Source organism: Rosa chinensis, chromosome 4 (genome assembly GCF_002994745.2).
Source record: "Rosa chinensis cultivar Old Blush chromosome 4, RchiOBHm-V2, whole genome shotgun sequence".
Taxonomy (NCBI): Eukaryota; Viridiplantae; Streptophyta; class Magnoliopsida; order Rosales; family Rosaceae; genus Rosa; species Rosa chinensis.
The window spans coordinates 54,076,887-54,096,244 of NC_037091.1; the positions used below are offsets into that span (position 1 = coordinate 54,076,887).

At 38.4% G+C, this 19,358-nt stretch overlaps 1 long non-coding RNA gene across 1 annotated transcript; it reads left to right on the forward strand.

The window, feature by feature from the left end:
* Positions 1-10,736: 10,736 nt before the first annotated feature.
* On the forward strand, positions 10,737-18,527 carry LOC121052898. The gene is made up of 3 exons (XR_005810179.1): positions 10,737-10,791; positions 11,311-11,400; positions 18,462-18,527. It is a non-coding gene; the product is annotated as an uncharacterized LOC121052898 (long non-coding RNA).
* The last annotated feature ends 831 nt before the right edge of the window (positions 18,528-19,358 follow it).

The following is a 19,358-nucleotide window of genomic DNA, read 5'->3' on the forward strand; positions in this document are numbered from 1 at the left end:
CGTTGACCAGCCATGTTGGGCGTTGACCGACTCAGCTGGGCGTTGACCGGCCCCGCCGGGCGTTGACCGACCCCTATTTGATGTTGAATAAGCGTTGACTCGATATTTTCAGGTCAAAGTTCGTGGTAGGTGACGAAGCCTTTGTGTTGGCTTCCCACAGACGGCGCCAATGTTAACGTTAGTGATTGAGCGGGATCTCTAGTTAGCTATAAATAAAGAAAGAGAGAGAGAGAGAGTGACACAAGATGTATAGTGGTTCGCCTCCGCATGAGCGGGAGACTACGTCCACTTGAATGTTTAACTATGTGTGTTGAGCCTTGCGGCCTAACATGATTACAAAGTGTGTTGTAATGAATGTGTTGAGTTGTGGGAGGAGGCATTCCTTTTATAGATGAAGGAATGCCTCTCATTTACTTGTTCTTCGATGTGGGACAAGCAAAGTTACTATTCTAGTCTATTTAACATGTAGAAAGCTATGTTGTGGTGGCATCTTGGCAAGGGCGGAAAGGTGGCTTCCCGACGTCGGATTTGCGACTTCCGGATACCGCCGCGTAGCCTGAACATAGGGCTACACGATGCATGTCTCGGTTGGGCCTTGCCATGTCTTGTGGATGTCCCAAAGTAGGTGTTACTTATGCTTGGTGATGTAGTAAATACTCCATATTATTGGAGGTATGTACAACGACGTTTATAGTTATTTGCTCGTACCACAATTGCATGATGTCCTTACCTGACTAGTTGAATGATTTCCTTTCCTTAAAAGACGAGGTAATCTTTTCTTGTGTAGGCTTGTGTAAAGTGAGCGTTTTTAGAACTTAATTGTTTGCATTTTCTTAGATAGGTTGTACCAGGTGTTACTTGCCGGGTTTCTTATTTGAGGGATTGTAGACTCTGACCTTATTTTGGCTATTAATTCTAATGATATCAGTTTCTATTAAAAAAAAAAAATCTCAACAACTTAATCCATGTGCTTTGGGTTCAACTTGTGCCTAAGTATTATTGATACAGTCACATGAATTGGGAAGAATGGAATGAAATAAACCTCAAAAGTTTTAGATTCAGTGTACTTGTGTCTCGTGGTCTTGCTTTTCCATTTTGTCAACATGACCATCCGAATCCCAAGTCTTTTTCTTTTTTTGGATAGTTAGCAAATTTTTTGGGGTTTGAAATTGTGTCTCACATCAAAATTGTATTATAATCCAACTCCTTGTGCCGAATTTTTGTTTTAAATAACACTATAAAGAATACAATGAAGCTCACTTGAGAGGTGGAAGCGGAAGCCCCCTCTTATCCTTTGCTTCATCCCTAGTTTTAGAAAAGTTCATAAGTTAACTTATCTAAAACATCAATCTCTACTATAAATAGATGCGATAATTTGATGTCAAACAAGTTCACCAAATTATAAAATAATCAAAGAAGTAGACCTCTATGGCCTAGAGTACTGTTTAAATTTTTGCTAGGTCTCAAAGACCAGTGGCTCTGAGGATCATTTTACTTTATTAGCTTCAGAGTCTCTAAGTTTTTGTTTGGAATAATGGTGAGTGGATTTCCTAAAAGGTGGGTGTACTGTCTGTACTCAGAGTTTCATGGGTCTTATTCTTGTTTCAGAATAGGTTTTAGGGTTCCCTAAGGAACAAATCTTTCTCTCGATCTCATAGGGGTGTTTCGTTTTTATACTGTTTGGCTGAATATATATAATGGGCTGACTTGTTTTTCATAAAAAAAATATAAAATAAAATAAATAAAAAAGTGGATACAACCAATGCCCTTACATCAATTATTAATTAATGGTCAAATGATCGGACCTAATCTATATATCGTTGTGGTTTACCACAAACTCTTTATCTACCCATAGATGGTAGAAGGAGGATATGTAATGGTCTTTTCTGACCTGAGTATTAATATATCGACATGATATTCTTCAAAAAAAAAAAAAATAATAATAATTAATAAAATTTTAAAGCATTTATTTATTATAGGTTATTTGTTTTTTAAGGGGGTATTATAGTTGTTAACTTGTGTCTTGTTACATGAGTTTCTTATCAAAATGAACTTGTTATATGAATTTGAAATACACCACAATGACCACATATCAAGTGCTAATTAGCATATAACCTTGTTATTTATTTATTTATATTTTAACTATGAACCCTCTCATTCTTAGCCTGCACCCTTCATTGGATATTGGATTGACTTGTCCTTCGGGGTGGACTTATGCCCCAACGTTTTAAACTTGTGTGAATAATACTTTCTCTTCTAGATGCTTTTTTTCTCTACCAATATGCCCATTGTATGACCTTATGGAACCACTTATCTTTCAAAAAACTTTTGAGCTTTTGAATGTTCCCCTCTTCTACTTTTCTTTATGGTTTCGTGTATATGGGGTATGGCGGTATGCCGTGTTTTTTTTTATCTCTCATTGACCCAAAATCCTGTTACTAAACTGTGGAGTACAATACACCTATTATTGATGTGACAATTGTTAATTACTAATTTTTCAAGTTAAGTGACCAAATTTGTCACGTTTATGTTTATAGGTCGGAGACTTGGACTACAAGAAATTGATCGACTCGAGTGAGACAGACACATCCATAGATTAATAACAGGTTGATTACAAAGTGAATGGGATTAAATAAATTAAGGTGTTTTAGGAGGCTAAAACACTCTAAACACCCTAGTTTAATTGTCAATAATCTACAGTTTAATTTAAAATAAATTTTTGAACAGGTTGGAGTTTTGGACTTTGGAAGGTCCAAACATTAGGTAAAGTTCCTTTTGATGTAGTGGTACACTAGTACTACTTCAGTACTTCCTGCTCCTCCTCGTCATGTGGTAATTGTTCTTTCACTTAGTAGCATGATGTTGTGGTCATAGGCAGCAATACAATTCAATATTCAAGGCCAGCTAGGATGGACGCCTCCTCCTGCAGCCTAATTAAGACTTACCCAATGCCATTTTATTATTTTAGATTTCTTTCCACGAAATTCTCATCTTGAAAATGACTTATTCTAGATTTCTAGTGAATAAGGCAAAGAAAAAAGAATCTTGGATAAGTATTATAAGATATAATCTCTCCTAATACTCTAATAGTTAAGTTTTAAAACATGAAGAGGAATTAATTTTATATTTTTGAAATTTTTAATTGTTTTTTCTCAATACATTTCTTTTTACAACGACATAAAAAAAAATTGTGGTTCTATTCAGACCTCCTAATTTGCTTTTTAGACAAATCTAAATTTTTGTCAAAATTTAATCTCTAAAAACACTGCAAAGGATTGTTCTTAGCCAATTGACAAATATGAATAATAGAGTTTTTATTTTTTTATTTATTTTTATTCAAAATTTGTGATGCACTTCATAACTCCATAGCCATGAGAAATTAAAGAGGAAAAGAAGAACGAGTAAACAGCAGCTTACATCACTTGAGATGTGCAGGTGGTTTTAAATTATGCAAGAATCCAGAAATTTTTGTTGGTTTTTGGGTTGAGAACTTAGCCTCCAACTTGGCCCTTCTTCTGTACTCCAACACAATTGCACTTGTAGTTCTCAATTAAATACTCTGCTATATGCCTTTATTTATCCCTTTTGACAAATCTCTCGATGGCCCTCCACGCTATGTATAGGGTTTAGACTTTAAAGTTGGTAGTGTGGTCATATATTAATCATTCATCTTCTCTCTATGTATATAGACCCTCACAGGACAAAGATAAAAAAATTGATGTTCAAAAGAACTGCACGTATCATAGTAGGAGGTATAAAAAAAATAAAAATAAAAATAAAACATAAAATACAAACAAGGACAAAATATGAAATTTGTTGATAAAAATTAGGATGGGAGGTTCAAAGAGTAAATTAGAAAGTCCAACTAAAACCACCCATAAAAATAAAATAAAATAAATATGCTAAAACGAGCGATGCATTCTCTCAAAAATCATATTTTTCTTTATAATGTCACCCAATGACAATAAATAGCGTAGTAAGATCCGTATTTCACTCTGAGTTATTGTTTCTGAGGGAATATTCCACTCTAGTTGGATACCATAAAAGTTATTGAGGGTGGTTGGATACCTATTAATGATGTAGTGTTTATATCATTTTAGTAATAATGGAATTGTATGGTCATATAATTTCTTTTCTCATCAAGTTATCATAATAACATTTTTGTTAATCCTAAACCCTTGATTATAGATCAAGAATCAAAGAGGAGTAGGTGAGCAGAATCACGACGATACCCTGTCCGTCCCCATCAACGTGAAAAATGGAAGGAAGTTTAAAGGTAAAGTTAAAACAAGGGGCCGGGTATGCTGGGAAAATGGGGAGTAGAGAACAAGAAATTTCTCAGCACTAGCTAACGGAGCCGGTCACTTCAAACAAAAGAAAACTCGAGAAGAACGTGACCAAAATCCGGAGACAATGAACTGTAGCCATGTTTAAATAAACCCCAGCTATCACTTTCACCTGTAAAGTTTTAAGTTTTAAACACGGCAAAAGTCGTAGTCGTCGTCGACTTCTTCCCCACCATCCAGTTCGCAGCAACAAGCAACAGCTTGATTCAGTCATTTTCTGTCTGGAATTTTTGGGAACTGCACCGGGTGTTCTAAAAAAAAAAATAAATAAATAAATAAAGGGACTGCACTGGAATTCTGGAAATTGACTAACCATTTTCAACGGTCGCTTTGAAATTCAGGAAAAATGAAAAAGCAAGCAAACAGTAAAACCACGTGACTGATGGAGACTGCAGTGGGTGAGGTTGATGATGGTGATGGATCGAATCGGTGAAATGTGTGAAGATGGTCACCTTGATTGGATCACTTATTCGTTGCTTTTATTATCCTCCTACCAGGAGCAGCCTCTCAATTTAGGGCAAGTATTGCGTGAACACTGATGAAACGTGTTTCATTATAAGATAGTAAATTTGTGACGACTCTTCCGAGCAAAGAAACCAAACTACCAGCTTAAGGCAACACAAGAACGCGCCTCACGCGCCTGAGAAAAAAGCAAAAGATAAGAGAGCTCTCTCCCGGCCGAACGCCGCCGCTGCGTTCCGGTCCGGGAGAGGATGGTGGTTCCGGCAAGCAGCAGGTTTCAACGGCAGCGACTCGGTCCGGGATCCGAGAGAGGTTGTTCGATCTTGGAAAGGGCAGATCTATCTGGATCTATTCTGGTTTCGGGGCCGAGCTCAGGGGTCTGCAGGCGGGAATCCGTGTTGTTTCTGGAGCAGTTGGAGTGGCTATGAGACACGGATGGCCGGCGGCGAACCATGGAGGCTCAGGAGGCAGTTTCGATCTGGATTCGGGTGGATTTGGGTCCGATCTGGGTTTGGGGTTGGACGGGGGTCTGCAGGTGTGACTCCGTGTTGTATCTGGGGCAGTTGGAGTGGCTCTGGGACACGGATGGCCGGCGGAGAACCGTGGATGCTCTGCGGCAACTGGGGGCTGGGGGACGGTCGTTGCGATCCCGATCTGGTCGGTTATGGATCGGGTTGTGGGCACCGATTGGGTTGAAGAAGGGCCTGCACAGTGTCGTGGTGATACGGCGGTGCAGGGTTGCTGAGCGGCGGCGTCAGCCTACTCGAGGGCGGTCTGGAGCCGGCGATTGCAGATCGTTGCTTGATTGGTGGGCTTCTGCTTTGGGCCTCTGGGAGAGAGGGTGGATGGGCCGGGTTTCGGCTGTTTGGCTTTGCTGCTGTTTATTTTATGTCTGTTTTACCTCTGTTTGTTGCTTTGTTTGTTTAGTTGTTTGCTGTTGGTGGATTGCTTTGCGCATGCTGCGCGAAATAAGTCCCTGCATTCGTTGTGTAGGGATAGTTGGGCTTTTTGCCCGTGGGTGCACTCTTTGTGCCTTGTCTGCTCTAGGGCGGCGGCGAGTTCCTTGCTTTGTCAAATGGTCGCTGCCTCCTAGTGGCAGGGTGAGACTACATGCCACTGGATGGAGATTCAAGTGGCAACATGATAGGAAAGCTGGTAGTATGGAAATTACGCTTTGCTGCATTAAAGTTGCAGTTCGAGTAATCTTTCCGTTGTGTCACCGCTGGGAAGCAAATAGAACCGTCTGTCGCGCGTTCTTTGCTAGCGGGTGTGGATTGGAGTACAAGTTTTTAGTTGAGTCGTCTCATGAATTTTTTTCTGGATGTACTCTAGTTGCAGATTATAATCTGGGGTTTAGGCACTTTGTCCCCCCCTTGTATTCTCCGGTTTCATTAATGATGGCTTGAGGGCAGCCGCACCGGCCCTTGTTCAAAAAAAAAAAGAAACCAAACTACCTGGGTAGTAAGTAATCCACATCCACTCACCAAAATATCCAAATTATATCTACAGCAAGGCACGATTAACCGGTGAAGCATAATATAATCGGGAGAAATTCTTAGGTGGGGATTTCCCCACCACGTGTCTTTACGCCCCCTAATCAGAAGAGAGGAAATTTTCCATTTTTCCAAAATTGCCCCTGTTCCCTGAAGTGCAATACTCAAAACACCTCCCTGCTAGGCAGTGATTGGCCCTCCCCACCACGTGTCCGTGCGGGTGTCCTACGCAAGATTCTCTCTATAATCGATGCAAATAACTAAAACACTCCAGAAATAGTTATCTGTCCCCTCAACTTTTTTTATGTCTAGTCGTGTCGATTTATCTTCTGATTGTTTAGCAAGGTGATGAAAATCTTGCACCTTCTGCCAATCCATCTCCGCCACCCCCACCGCCACCAGGTTTTCCAGCAGCCGGCCTTTCTAGCACCCCATCAAGGTCTGAACCAAGGAATTCTGCTGCCTCCTTTTTGCCATAGAACCGGCAGAGATATTGCCCCAAATCACTGCCTTGTTGCTCCGCTACACCCCGACCTCGCAGAGTTCACGAGATCCGTTGCCTGGAAGAGAGACACGTCACCTAGAAGAGAAACTTGCAGCCCGAGGAGGCCCGTCCCACCACAGAGACCTGAGTCACCTTCGAAGAGTCACCGACAAGGCTGTAGTGCCCCGCGACGTAGACAGAGACCGGACTCGACGTCGCCTCGCACCGACGACCCGACCAGACGCCGTCTTCTTCTTCAATCCTCAACCCAAAAATTCACCGCCGCAACCCACGTCTGCGTCTCACACCAGAAGAAAACAACGACTTCGAAAGATGCCTTCTAGCCGGCGAGAATCAACATAGTCACCGCCACTCTGCTGCACGAAATCCTAGGTTTCGGTCCTCTTTTTATCTATAGTGTTATTAAGAGAAAATTATTTAATAGAATTACAATTGTTCTTATTTGTGCTGATTTATTCTTTATTTGGTGTCAATTTGCTGTCAATTTTTAGATAATTGCATCTAGATTTCCTGCTAAACTAGACTCATGTCTAAGATATTTTCATATTTTTCACCGCTCTGTCAAAGTAACTTGAGTAGCCAGTAGAGCATTCTTTACTGATTGGTGCTTGTTAGAATACATGTGTTTTGTAGAGACTCAAGATATCATTTCGGGATGTTCTCTAGATGCTTATTGTAATTAGGGGTTTAGGCTCTATGTCTCTCCTTGTATTCTGCAGTTTCATTAATTAAACCTTGAGGGCAACCGCACTAGCCTTTTTTTCAAAAAAAAAAAAAAGAAGAAGTTATTTTTGTATTTTTCACTCAAATACGTCATTTGGACTTGTTATCATATAATTTATTTGATGACGAAAACTCAATAAAATCATTGTGTTTGGATGAGATCTATGAAAATACACTCGTGTACTACAGATAGAACCAGATAGAATTACTGAAATTTAATTGCATGGGGGAAAATGACATAAAGCATCACTAGAAATTAAAAAGTGATGGGATAAAGTGACAAACATGAAACAAACAATTCATTTATTCTATCTTTTGATTTGAATAGATAATTTTTAGTAGCAAGTTGAAATCTCTAATTGATAATCTAAAAGCTTATATACAATATTTCTATTTCATACATAAACTAGCCTCTTATGTGCATGTGTCGATTGGTGTTAGTTTTTTTGCTTAATATTACCTTTAGTCAATCATTTAGGATTAATTTCAGTTTACCCCCCTGAGGTTTGGGGGTGTCATCATTTCACCCCCTTTACTTTCAATTTTGAATTTTTACCCCCTAAACTTTCCAATTTCAATAAGCCGTGTCCAATTTCTAATATTCCGTCCAAATTGGACGTTAAGTTTGACCCTTGAGGGCTAAAATGGTTATTTCAACATAAAAAAAATAATTGTTTTTTCTTTCTGTTTTTTAGTTTTTTTTTTTTCTTCTGTTTCTTCATTTTTTTTTATTTTTTTAAATTTTGTCTTCAACCTAAACACCACAAGTTAGGGGTGGGCTCGCGAAACCGAAAACCGAAAAAAACCGCACCGATACCCGAACCGCACCAAAAAAACCGCACCGAACTGGAAAAAACCACACCGCACCGAATCTGTTCAGTTCGGTTTTCGGTTTCGGCAGTGCTGAAACCGCACCGAACCGCAAAACCGCACCGCAACCTCAAAACGACATCGTTTTTTAATAGGGTTTTTAACTTACCCTAATGACCTAATCCACTCGGTCTCGCACTCTCGCCTAACCCTCGCAGTCTCGCACTCTCAGAGTATCAGTCTCTCACAGCGATCTCTGTCGAACCCACCCCTAGTCGCTCCTCTAACTCTCTATTCTCTAAGCCTAACTCTCTCAGATCGCCTCCTCTAAGCCTCTAACTCTCTCAGATCGGTGACCTCTCTCTCTCTGACCAACCTCTCTCTCGATCACCTTCCGGAAATCGAAGCTCTCCCGACTCGGCGACTAACGAGGACCTCTCTCTCAGACCGACTTCTCTGCCGATCACGTTCCGGAAATCGAAGCTCTCATCGATCTCGCCGGTAAGCACTGTGTATCTCTCATCGATCTGATATTTAGGGCTAGTTTCTGCGTTTCTCTCATCGATCTGATTGAGTCTCTATCTCATTTCTCAGCCCCCAGTTTCTCTCCTCACCAAGTCACCAGCTCGCCTCCTCGAGTCCTCCACAGCAGTTCTGGGCTCGTTCTGTCTGGAGTTCTGGGCTCGTTCTCCTCCACAGCAGCAAGTGTTGAGTCACAAATTACTTACGCAATTGTGCCCCATAATTATGAAAATTGATTTGTCTTCCACTCTATTTTACCCTTTTTAATCCATTTCCTTTTATTTGTAGGAAACCTTGCATTGAGAATAAAATGACCATTTGAGGCTTGAAATGCGGAGATTTGAAGCTAGGAGAAGAAGACACGGAGATTAGAAGAAAATTGCAAATTGACTTTTCCGGCGAACTTTCCGGCGACTTTTCCGGCAAACTTTTCCGGCGAGCCACCACTCATGGAGGGTTTTTTCTCCAGCAAAGGAGGACCATGGTTGTGAAAATATCCCATCACTTGAAATTCAAATATCTCCCTACACCTTGTCCTTTTGTCACCTTGCCTATTTGGGACCATTTGGGGGACAATGTGTAAGAGCATCTCTTGCACACTTTGGGACCAAGGAGGACACACATAGCTGATCAAGGGGATGCCAAAGGGATTTATTCAGCATTCTTGACTCCATTCAATCATCTTCATCCTATCCAAGATCCACTTTTCTCTCTAGAGAAGACACCACCATTTCCACCACTAAAACCACCATCTCCACCTCTAAAACCTCCATTTCCACCACTACAACCTTCATTTCCTCCACCATTCAACACCACAACTCATCTTAGAGATCCCAAATTTCACTATTCTTACCAATATCAAGAGGTTGGAGCAAGGAGAAGGAGGTGACTACCACCACATCATGTTCTTGGAGACCCATCTCCACCACCTCTTCCGGAATCATCAATAGTCACCCTTTGCTCTCTATCTCTTTATGTATTTGATGTTTAATAGAATGTTGAAGCTTGTGTATCTAGCTATGTGTGAGTAGTGAACTAGTTGGGGCTAGGGTTGAAAGCCCTAGCCAAACTTGCTTGGATTGATGCTTTTGTTTATAAATTGATGCAAATTCATGTTGTCATTCTCAGATGCTAAGTCAATAGTTGAATGCATTACTTAGACCTAATCAATTTGAGTTATGTGTTTTCCATGACATGAAGTTTTTCCTAGAGATTGATTACCTTTAGGCAAAAAGGGAGCATGAAAGCACACCATGTGTGCATGTGAGGGTAGTGAGCTAAAATCACCTAGAGATAGGATTGGTTTGCTTGCTTGGTTACCTAAACTCTAAGCTTTATGCATTTAGGGGCAAAGGATTGAGACCTATCCGGTAATTGAATTTGTCTCTAGGTAGTTAGCTCTAGACTTATCCGGTTAGAATTAATAAAATGAAAGGGGTTTAAGCCTTAGTAGTCCTATCCGGATGCTAAGAGGGTAGTTGGACAATTAGCTTTGCATCATTCATATTCAATTGCTTTAATGCTTGCAAGGGAGGCAAAAGGTGAAACCCGATGCCCTAACTCCCATCCATTTGATAACAACTTGTTTTGTTTAGCTTAGTTTATATTACTTGCTTTCATTGTTTCAATTTGAATAGAAACCAATCTCAAAATCAAAATCAAATCTCTACACACCATCTTGCACATACTCACCATGAACTTTGGTTCACTTGTGAGCCTTTGTTTGTGATTGTATATTTGCATATTCTTCTAGTTTTTCCTTAGGTTTTCCCTAGCTAGGAAATGATTTACCAATCCTCGTGGGTTCGACATCCTTACTTAATCCCCTATTCTATAACTTGTACCTCTTGCACTTGAGGGTGGCTTTAATGCTAACAGCAAGCGAGCAAGCCACCTCCACCTCAGTACACTCATCCGAATCTTTACGCCGGTAAGGGTTGGATTGCATAATCTTGAATCGATGGGTGTGATTCATTTTTGCTCATTTGTGTATAGAATCGATGATTTGGAGTACTTATTAGGGTTTTGAGTACCAGGGGATTCCAAAATGTCTCTCTCTCAGTCAGGTTTTGTTAATGAGTTCCTACTGAACTCAAATGTATTATCTTTTATTACGATCTGTTTGCTTGTAGAGGTTGGGATATAGGTTTGGTATTAAAAGCATTGTCAGGTTTTGTTAATGAGTTGCTAAAAGTTCTCTCTGAATTGCTAAAAGATCTTTTCTCTGATTTTCCCAGACGTTATTCAATGTTCATATTTCATAGTATCATACTCTTATTCATGTTCTATAGTGATGTTCTGCAATTTTAGGTAGTACTTGATTTATTATGTATAATGTGGTATTAGTATAATATTGTGTAATGATGTTCTGATGTGATTTTGCAATTTTTATACTAGACTATATATTATTGTTTTTATATGCAGTTTGCAACTCATTGAATTTGAATAGGAGTGATCAGTAGCAAACATTATGAAGAGGCAATCTAAATCTGCTGCTACTAGTTCCGGTGCTAATCTGAAATCAACTTCTTCATCTCAGGTACCAATCTAAATCTCTGCAGTTTGTTTTTCTGTTTTGTGCTGGCATTATTGCAGTTTCTGCCTTTTGTTTTCTGCTTTTTGTTTTCTGCTGATGTTTGTGCAGTTTCTGTTTTGTGGTATTAGTATTATAATTTACATGAGGTATTCATTCTTGCATTTCTTTTGACAATATCAATACAACTGCTACCATGCAGTTCTGATGTTTTTGGTTTTAGATCTAACATATTTCGTATATGCACAAGGACCAAAAGAGGACTTGAGGTTGTATGTCTTGCAACCTGGTATGACTCACTCATACAGCTCATTGTTACACCAGTTCTGATGGTTTTGGTTTTAGATCAACATATTTCATTTTAATAATACCGGTCAACGGGTTGCGCAAGGACCAAAAGAGCACTTGTGGCTGTATGTTATGTGACCCTGGGATTCACAGGGCTTGTGACTGCTTCTCACTTTCGTTTTCAGTTACCTAGAATTTCCTGTGGTCTTGTGTTTTAAGAAGGAAAAAAGTTTTTTTGATTGGGTAGACTACACAATACCATCCCTTGTTTTTGGGTAGACTACTCAATAGAAACAATTAGTTAAACCTTTATGAGAAATTAGTCATTTATGTAAACTAAGATTAATATTTAGGCAACTCCTTCCCTGCCTACCCTTCTGTCCCAGGGGATCTCTTACCCTTCTCCCTTCTCTTTCCTTATTCATACAATCTTTGCATTTGCAATTTCTTCTTGGAGTTTGCTGGTCAAGTTATGCTTTTAACTTTTGTTTTTGGTTCTGTGAGGAGATTAACTGGAAATTTCCTTGGCTTGTGTGTTGAAGTAAAAAACTGATGTTAATATGTGTTTCTGCATGATGCATACCCGACATTGAGTTAATTTGACCTTCATCTAATCATTGACTTTGATCTGTGCATGATCCATAGCTGTTAAACTCATAAAGTAATACTATTTTTCTGTTTGCACTCTGCAGTTTGTTTTTCTGTTTTGTGCTGGCATTATTGCAGTTTCTGCCTTTTGTTTTCTGCTGATGTTTGTGCAGTTTCTGTTTTGTGGTATTAGTATTATTAGTTTATTACAGTTTCTTATATATCAAAACTGCTTATGTTTGAGTTTTGCGCACTAAAACTGCAGTTTCTGTTCTTTGTCTCTTATTGCAGTTTTTGTATTTTGTTTATGTTTGCAGTTTCTGTTTTTTGTATCTTATTGCAGTTTCTGTTCTGTTTTGCAGATCAACACTAGTGTTGGTGAATCTACAGCACCAATAACTCCCCATGAAGGAACTTCTACTGCAACTCCGGAACTTCTACAACACTAGTTTTTTTTTTTTTATGTTTAATCTTTTAGTGAACTTATAAATTTTTAATTTGTGAGGTTAGTGTTGATGTAATGATGGACTTTTATAAACTTTGGACTCTATATTTTTTGACAATTTCATATATTGATGCTAGAATTTGATGGACTATATGAATTGAATTATATGGACTATGGAGTATCGAATTAGAGATTATTGTCTAGTGAAGTACAAAACATGCATTAGTAAACTTGTAAACTTCTTGTTATAGATTATAATTACAGGTTTGTAGAAACAAAAACTTCTCGAGTTACAATACCAAAGGAGTATATTAGGTAAAAATCTGTTTTTCAAAAAAAAAAAAAAAAAAAACCGAAACTGGGCCGAACCGACCCGAACCGTTCGGTTCGGTTCGGTTCGGTTTTCGGTGCCAACTTCCCAAAACGCAAAAACCGCACCGAACCGCACCGAATGTCATTTCGGTTCGGTTTTCGGTTTAGGCTCGGAACCAAACCGATCAGAACCGAACCCACCCCTAGTTGCTTGAGCCTAATATTTATTTATTTATTTTTGTCTAATTTCTTTCTATTAGTTTTCTCCTACCATGGATGATTTTTGATCTTCTATTTCGTTAAATATATCTGTTTGAGAATGCCACTGAATATAATGATGATTTTTTTATTATAGTAAAAATTAGTATTTCGTGAAGAGAAGTTTTAAATACACACCCCATACTTAACACACCACCCATTTAATTTCTCATTCTAATATTTTACAGTTTTACTAAATACACAATCCAAAGTACCTAAAATATCCTTAATCTAAAAAATCATGAAATATCCTACTTTTTTACTATATTAAGGTTACTATTTAATATGATTAGTATATTCTAGTATATTGACATTTTGTAAATGAGCATATTGATTACTTGTGTTAGTTATTGAGAAATCTATAAAGATTTAGGATTAAATACTTGTTATTTCTTGTACTTTGTCCGGTAAAACAGTTTGGTCCAAAATTTTAAAATTAAATATGTTAGTTATTATTTTCTCTAATTCTCACACAATAGGTCCAAATTCACACATAATAAGTCTAAAATGAATATTTTACCCCTCATTTTATTTTTTTATTTTTTCTCTCTTTTCTTTTAATTTTTCCGTCTCTCTCTCTCTCTCTCTCTTTTTTATTTTTAATTTTCCCCTCTTTTTTATTTATTTATTTTTCTGCTTCTCTATCTTTCTCCTCTCTCTCCCTCTGAGATCGATTCTTATTCTCTGCTCTCGCTTTCTCTCTCTCTTACTGTTTTGGTAATTAGCTTGTCACGCCCCGAATTTCGAATAATTAAATTCAAATCCGAAACGCGATAACTTAACAAGCACAAGAAAAACACATAGCAAATTTTTTCATTTAAATTAAGCAACAAAACAACTGAGCTCACAATGTCAATACCGACTCGTTCTTTAGAGTCACATATTACATTACAGATAGTTTACAAATCAAACTGAATGACAATTCAATAAGTAAACACACCCACCACAACTCACTACACAGCGGAAGACTTAAAACTAATAGTACCATTCAACGTCCACGCTACCCAACGTACACCTCAGCTTCAACGACGATTAAACGATATTCTAACCTGCACAAAACCCCTACACCATAGAATAGTGCACCGGGATTGAACAAAACAAACCCGGTAAGCTTTTTAAGCCCGTATGAGTAAACTCAAATAAAGTGACTCACGTCACGCATGCTTATAATTTCTCAACTCATGAGATGAATTAAAGCAACATTATTTAATTTCACAAAACACAACCAAACATCAAGTTCATATCATACCATCTCAACGACAAATCACACTCACTTCCCCTCAACATAAAGCATTTGTCAAAACGATGACCTCACAACTCATTCACAACTCACTACAAGTCTCAAACCACAACCGCACTTATAATTGAATTAAGTAAAATCAGTAATCCTTGCATGGAAACATAGTTCAGGAGATCACATTAAAAACAACAATAGAAATCATATAAATCCCTGCATAGAGTTTAGTTCAGGAATTTACATTAAACAAACAATTCAAAAAGCTATAATCCCTGCATATAACTTAGTTCAGGAGATTACATTAAAACAAACAATTCAAAAGGCAGTAATCCCTGCATATAACTTAGTTCAGGAGATTACTTAAAATTCAACAATTAGAAGGAAAAGGAAAATCAATGAAGAAGTCAAACAACCCACACTAAAGTCAATGATCACCCATCAACAATCTCAAACCTCAATCACTCAACATTAATTCATATCCTCTTCATAACAATCAACACATCAATTATCGCCACTTGGTCACCACTTTGGTATTACAATATAAACTATCGCCACTTTGGTTGCCACTTTGGTATTACAATATATTTAATCACACTCTCAAACACAACTTCACCAATGTCACACCATCCAATATATATTCCACGTAAATATATATATATATATATATATACGTAGTCATTCACGCAGGAATGACCACTAATACCAACTATAGTTTATAAATTATTCCTCTCGAAAATCATTTCATATCAAAATATTGTTTTAACTTACCCATGAACCGTTGTCGATCAAGTTCATATATTTTAAAACAAATAATTTATTTTGATAAATATGATTTTGCATACTAACAATTAAATCTACTAAAATAAAACATAACTAATTATCAACCGAAACACCGTGAGATTTACTCACCTCAAATCCAACTGCGTCTTCTCTAACAGCCAAGATAAATTACTGGACGTACTGCCAATCACCTAAAGCAAGTACAACCCCGATTCAATACACGAATTAACAAAAACCATTTAATTCCGAAACTCCCGAAACACACTAAGAATCCTAAAATGACGCCAATCGAGGCGAAACTTCATCCAAGACCACCCGAGGTCTTCAGAATACTTATACGATCAATATACCAAAACTACAAGTCACTCGGACGGTCGAATCCTCGCGGATTGCAAACCGAAGGTAACGCGTAAAACCGAAACCCTAGCATGCATCAACTTTCTCTAAAATGACCTTATGATATATCAAAACGACTGTATCGATGCGTAGATGAATAAACTGAAAACAGAGCACAAAATAAGGCCAGACGCGCCGCCACGTGCCTCCACAAGCGGCGGGTCAACCGATGGTCAACGGCGGTCGTCAACGCCAGATCAACCACCTCCGATGCAAAAGTCATCAACTACAAACTTGTTCAAATTGAAGAGCTGAGAAACCTTCATACCTGGAGCTAAGTCTGGTTCGGCCTAGATCGTCCTAGATCAAGCTTGGAAGTTGGATAAATCTCTGCCGTCTGATCACGTTTCCAGATCCAACCAGAACCGTCGAAATCTTCAAACCTTTATCTAGCTCTCTACACCCCAAATCGTGATGCAAGGCTTATATGAGGATGATCAGGAGGAAGAGTAGATTCCAAAGCAGAGATAGATCGGCCCAGATGACGCCAGAATATGGAAGAACCGGTCGGATCCTGAAAGCTCCAACTTTGGGCGCTTCGATCCGCTACTTCCGGCGATTGTTGTCGATGGCAAGCACCAGAAAGCGAACGGCGACGCTAGTCTGAGTCCAACACCTGTGGTAGAGTCGCCGGTGGGCGTTGGACTGAGAAGATCGAGTCGGGTAGGGAACCGGGTATCGCCTCTGGTCGGGTCGGGCGGAGGAGAGACAACAGAGAGAGTTCTGGGGAGGAAAACATAAAAAAGGGAAAATTCGGGATTTTTGAAATAATCCAGATTTTTCTCATATTTATAGAAAATTCCCAAATTTTTCATCCTTCATAACTTCTTCATACGAACTCCGATTTTAGCGTTCCACATGTCCACGAACTCGTATCGACGCGCTCTACAACTTTAGTGAAGGAAGTTTTAGGAGAAACCCAACGTATAAAAAGTCAACCTTTGCGCCCCCCTAAAGTCATACTTTTCGAATAAAAATTCGTCCGAAACACTTCTGCTCCACCCTCGAATCACGAACTAGTACAAACGAACACTTTATTAATCCCAAGAAACATTTAGGAATTAATAACAAATTTCCGGGGTCTTACATAGCTAATCACCTATTCATATTCAGTATGTGTGCTCAAATCTGTCAGTGTCGGCAGACTCATCAGTGAAGCTATGTATGGTAAAGATCCATGGGGCCACCTTAAACGCGGAGGATTCGGCCATCGACGACGACTGTAGTTGGAAGTTGCAGGACCTCGATCAGGCTTGGGTCGATGGGGCTCAGGTCAAGCTTTGATAGAGATCGAACTTGAATTCAGATATTGTTATTCCATACCCATAAGCATAGCCACATACATACCCAGAGTCCATAACCATTTTAATACTTATTGTTGTTTCTCTGGCATTGCGCTTCAACAATCAAAGGTGAAGAAGAACAATACCATAACCATCAACCCAGTATCGTCGAAGAATGAAGGAATAGACCTGGACGACATCTTTGACCCAGAACACCAACATCTAAACACTGGACTTACACCCAGATCGGGTTCCTGCTTTGCTGCGTTCAGATCCTGTCAGATTAGCCGTGAAGGAACTGACTGCTCCGAATCAGATTCCGGTGACCAACCTGCAAGACCAGATTTGGAGCATTTGTTAACTCTTCAAATCGAAGAAGGAAAGAGATATCATGTCCGATGAACACCGTCATGGAAGAAGGAAGAGAAAGAAGAAAAAGAAAGAAAGAAAAAAATTGAAGAAGAAGGAGAAAAAGAAGAATGGAAAAAAAGAGAAAAATAAAAAATAAAAATTTGAAAATAAAATAAAAAGTGAGGGGTAAAATAGTCATTTTGAACCTATTGTGTGAGAATTAGAGAGAATAAAGACTAACCTGTTTAATTTTAAAATTTTGGACTGAACTGTTTTACAGGGCAAAGTACAGGGAGTAACAAGTATTTAATCCAAAGATTTATTATTGTTCCCTTTAAATAGATAGGGGTCGTCAACGGGCCGGGCCGGGCCCGGCCCATTCATAGCGGGCTTGGGCCGGGCCGGGCCGGGCCTTGCTATATTTTTAAATAATTGCGGGCCGGGCCGGGCCGGGCTTTATTAAAAATCAAAGGATCCAAGCCCGTCCATATAAAGCGGGCCTTGCGGGCTTTTTCGGGCCGGGCCGGGCTTGGCCTTGCGGGCTTTTTTGGGCCGGGTCTTGCGGGCTTTATTTATAAATAAATATTTAAAGACACAAGTTTTTTTTTTTTTAATCAAGCTTTGGAAATTCAATGGATAATGATCAAATACAACCAAAGATAACAATCTATATAACTATATTGTACCAAAAAAAAATCTATATTTATATATAGATACTAATTTGTTAATAAATAAATTTTTAAAGACACTAATTTTTTATAAATCTATATTTATACATCATACACTCCAAAGAGCTACATATAGCAATTCAAAGAAAATGAGAAACCGACCGTTGGATGAGTTTATTACAATAAATTATGAGTGTGGTAAAAAATTTAGCCAATTTCACCATATTTTTGAATCCGATCGGATTGGTCAACCGTAGTCACTTATATGTTTTATTGGTTGACCGATGGCGTGGCAACCGCGAAACGTGCTTATTTTTTCACATCACATTTGTATATATTCTATCGATGGATGTGCGTGGACATAAGATAAAAAAAAATTAATTTTAATTACAAACACATTGGACTATACCAATTTTATTCCTAGAGTTATATGACTTATACATTGCATTTAAATTGTTTAGGTTCATTCTAAAGCAACCATGAGGTGGAAAATGAATTCGGAGAAACCAACCGCTCGATGGAGAGATTGTAATGTTTTATGGTGGTTGTAGAAAATCCAGCCAATTTGGTTCACGTTTCGAATTCGATCAACTAGGTCAAACGTAGTTACTCTTATAAACCTATATTTATATATCATACACTCCAAAGAGCAACCCCTATCAATTCAAAGAAAATGGAAAAACCGATCGTTGGATGAGTTTATTACAATAAATTATGAGTGTGGTAAAAAATTTAGCCAATTTCACCATATTTTCGAATCCGATCGGATTGGTCAACCGTAGTCACTTATATGTTTTATTGGTTGACCGATGCCGTGACAACTGTGAAACGTGCTTATTTTTTCACATCACGTTTGTATATATTCCATCAATGGATGTGCGTGGACATAAGATTAAAAAAAATTTAATTTTAATTACAAACACATTGGTCTATACCAATTTTATTCCTATAGTTGTATGACTTATACATTGCATTTAAATTGTTTAGGTTCATTCTAAAGCAACCATGAAGTAGAAAATGAATTCGGAGAAACCAACCGCTCGATGGAGAGATTGTAATGTTTTATGGTGGTTGTAGAAAATCCAGCCAATTTGGTTCTCGTTTCGAATTCGATCAACTAGGTCAAACGTAGTTACTCTTATAAACCTATATTTATATATCATACACTCCAAAGAGCAACCCCTATCAATTCAAAGAAAATGAAAAAACCGACCGTTGGATGAGTTTATTACAATAAATTATGAGTGTGGTAAAAAATTTAGCCAATTTCACCATATTTTCGAATTTGATCGGATTGGTCAACCGATATGTAGAATATATATATGCACATATTTTGTATAGAAGTATAATAGTATAAG